This window comes from Orycteropus afer, unplaced genomic scaffold (assembly GCF_000298275.1).
Source record: "Orycteropus afer afer isolate SDZICR_OR568_19922 unplaced genomic scaffold, OryAfe1.0 scaffold00744, whole genome shotgun sequence".
Lineage (NCBI taxonomy): Eukaryota > Metazoa > Chordata > Mammalia > Tubulidentata > Orycteropodidae > Orycteropus > Orycteropus afer.
This window is the reverse complement of record NW_006922331.1, coordinates 683,935-687,603: the sequence shown is the minus strand read 5'-3', so window position 1 is coordinate 687,603 and position 3,669 is coordinate 683,935.

Below are 3,669 nucleotides of genomic sequence, written 5' to 3'. Positions count from 1 at the left end.
GAGGGTCAACAAAAGAGGGGGAGGCCTTCAACGAGATGGATTGACACGGTGGCTGCGATGATGGGCTCAAGTATAGCAGGGATTGTGGGGCTGGCTTGGGATTGGGCAGTGTTTTGTTCTGCTGTGCATGGGGTCGCTATGAGTCGGAAACAACTCGACGGCACTTAACAACAACAACAAAGGTTGGTGGGTCAAACTGACCCAGAGGTCCTGTGGAAGTAAGACCTGGCGGTCTGCTTCCTGAATGTCACAGCCATTAGAAACCCCATGAAGGTGCTTGTAGAACTGGGATTCTGTGGACAGCGTGGCCCCTACGCCAGGCTGACCTGCAGGTCACGGAGCAGTTGTCATTTTCAGTCAACCGTGTGAGACCAGAGGGGCAGCATATGCTGAGGTCCGAAGCTCAGCAGGCAGGAAAGAGGGGAATGGGAGACGCAGGAAATGGGAAGAGAGCTGTTGCCAGGTGGGGATTGCAACCCATGCCACGAAGCAAACGTGTCTGAATTGTGGAATGGAAAACCAATGTGCTTTATAAACTTTTACCTGAATGACAATAAAAAGTTAAAAAAAAAAAAAAAAGCCTACGGGACAGTTCCACTCTGCAGTGCGTGGGATTGCGGTGAGGTGGACTGACTCCATGGCCACATCTTTGGGTCTTTTGCCTAGTGTTTGGGCGGATACCTCGGCTTCTTTCCATAGAAGGACCAGCGGGTGTGCTGGGTGGAGCCCGGGGGCCAGGGGATGGCCTGGAACTGTGGCCGCGTGGATGGCGAGTGGATGGCGTTCTGTCTGCCTGGGGCCTGCCCCTGTGCCCTGCCAGCTGCTTTTGGGGAACAGGCTTGGGATTCTGGAAGAATGAGGCTTATGCTTTCCCCTGGACATTTGGACCCTGCACCAACTCGGGTCCAAATGTCTTGCTCCACCCTCACCCCTCCATTCTGCGGAGGAAGAATCTGACCCTTGCTTGTCTGTGGGGTCTTTCTGTTCCCTTCCCCCTCCCCAGTGCCCCGTGGGCCGTCCCGTGTCCCCTTGGCCTCGTAGCCCAGAGCTCTGTCTCAAGATAATAACTAATGTTGTTGTTTGCTGAGGTTGAATCAGCAAGACACACGCTTCCAGCCCTTCATTAACCCTCATTCTGCGTTGCTCAAGGGGCTGGACCTCCTGACTTCCAAGCCACCAGCCTGGCTGGGGTGGTGGGAGCCGGATCCAGGACCTTGGGGGCCTCTCGGCAAGCGCCATCCTGAGCTGTGCGAAGCTCTCAGCCTGGCACTAACGGGGCCTCACTCAGTCTGCAGACTGGCTGAGACCCGACCAGCCAAATCTGTTCACTGCTGGAAAGCCAGGGACCCAGGGAGATTCTGTAACTTGCCAAGGGTCACCCAGCTGGGCCGTGGGGGTTCGTTTGGGCCAGAGACTGGGTGGAGCAGTGAGCGGATTCTGCCCTGGCTGGCAGCTCGGGCATGCCCAGTGCAGGTGGGTACAGGCTTCTGGCAGTACCTGGCACTCTGCAGGAACGTGTGCACATGGGTGTGTTGGAGACAGGTCCTTGAGCTGTGCAGCCGTGGTGCGAGGCTCCCCACCACAGAGACCACGAGAAGACATGGGCAGACGGTTCACTGGGCTTGAGCTCAGCCCTGCTCAGACCCACACTAGCGCTGTGTCCTCGTGGCTGCTCAGTGGTGGGCCTGTGGGCACGTGGCCTCTCCTGCCTGCCTCCTCAGCCTCAAGCGAGAAAACCAGGCAGCAGGTTCAGCAGGCAGAGCCGCACGGAGGCAGGGGGCCTGGTGGGCAGAGCGGGTCCAGCGTAGCGCCAGGAGTGTGGCTGGTACTTCTGTGCAGTGAAGGCATTGGGGGCCGTCAGGCTGAGAAGGGGGTTAGGGCTGCCTCCAGTGGGAGGGTGGGTACACACGTGTGCATGTGCACATACACACTCATGCACATTCACAGTCCTGTACACATATCCCTGCACAAACAAAAACTCACATACACACACAGGCACATATACCACACACACTTAGGAGTCTTTCAGAGATGGTGGACGTAATGTTGAGGGAAGGAGAGTGCCCACGTGAGTTCACCTGGACTGGAGGTCAGGAAAGGAGCCCTGGTGCCACAGTGCTTAAGCACTCTGCCGCTAACCAGAAGGTTGGTGGTTCAAACCATCAGCCACTCCACAGAGGAAGGATGAGGCAATATGCTTCCGTGAAGACTGACAGCCTCAGAAACCCTGTGGGGCAGTTCCACTCTGTCTTCTGGGGGCGCTCTGAGTCGAAATCTACTCCAGGGCAGTGGGTGTGGTTGGGCTTTGCTTCCATGAAGATTGACAGCCTTGGAGACCCTGTGGGCAGTTTCACTCTGTCCCCTAGGGGTGCTGTGAGTCAAAATCAACTCCACAGCAGTGTAAAGATAGCATATAACAAGGGAGCTGCAGAAAATAAGGGGCGTAATGACGTCACAGTGAGTCATGTGTATTTCTGGAAACTGGGAGAGTGTGGTGTGCTGTCAGGTTTCTCGGGAAGTTGTATCTTAGAATAGTTCTAAGATAAGGGGAGGGACCATGTGAAAAGTGTCTGATCAGCATGATGACATTGGGGAAAGGAAGGACATGAAATGTGCACCTAAGAGATAGGTAACAGAGGCAAAAACTAGTATATGCACAATTAAAAATTAAAAAAAGGACACAGGGAAGAGGTAACCACAGGGAGGAAGTGGGAAGAGAGCTGTTACCTTGTGGGGATTGCAGCACTGTCATGAGACAAAATGTGTATGAACTGCTGTGTGGAAAATGAATTTGCTCTGTAAACTTTCACCCAAAGCACAATAAAAATTCATTACAAAGAAGAAACCCACCTCTCCCACAGGCCCCTGGCATCTGAGCTCACGTGGCTCCGGGCATCTCATGACAGTCTCCCCATTGCAACCTCGTTTCCAGTCTGCGGTGCAGGCCTGAGGGGCTGAGGGCACTCAAGGTGTTTTGCCTCATGTCAACTCACAGGGGCTTGTCAGGTGGGTGGAAGTTGTCAGCCCTGAAGTGATGGGGTCCAGGTCCAGATAGACTGGTTCTGAGTGCCTGGGCCTTCCTGGTGACTTTCCTCACCCCGCCCTTCATCAGTGAGTGGCATGTGCCTCAGGCCAGATTAGAACACAGATGCTAAACCCACACCTGCATAGCTGTGGTGGTTAAGTTTGTGTGTCAGCTTGGCGGGGCCTGGTTGAGTGGCTGGGCAGCTGGTGGTAGTTATTCCCCATGATGAGACTGGCAGTCAGCTCCATGGTGGGACCTACACAGACAGCTAGTAGCTGCTTGAGGGATGAGGTCTGCTTCCCGTGTATAAGAAGCAGCTTTGGGAATGGTCTCCAACATACGGCATGCTTGAAACCTGCACGTAGCCGTGTCGTTCAGCAGCCTGCCATGCTCTGCCATCCTTGGGACTTTCAGTGGACTTGAATTAATGGCCTGCTCTGTGGTTTGGTAACATCAGGACTATGCCTTTTTACTTGTCAACCTTGGGCTTGTCAGTCTCAGCAGCCAGAGGCTGTCTGAGAGCAGAAAAGCCTCTAGCTCCAGTGGGCCGGGAGCAGGAGGCGGAGCTGGACCCCAAGGTTGAGGGGCTTTCACCCAGCCCCTAGAGCCTGGCACTTTGAACTTGGACTTAAAGCCTCCAAACT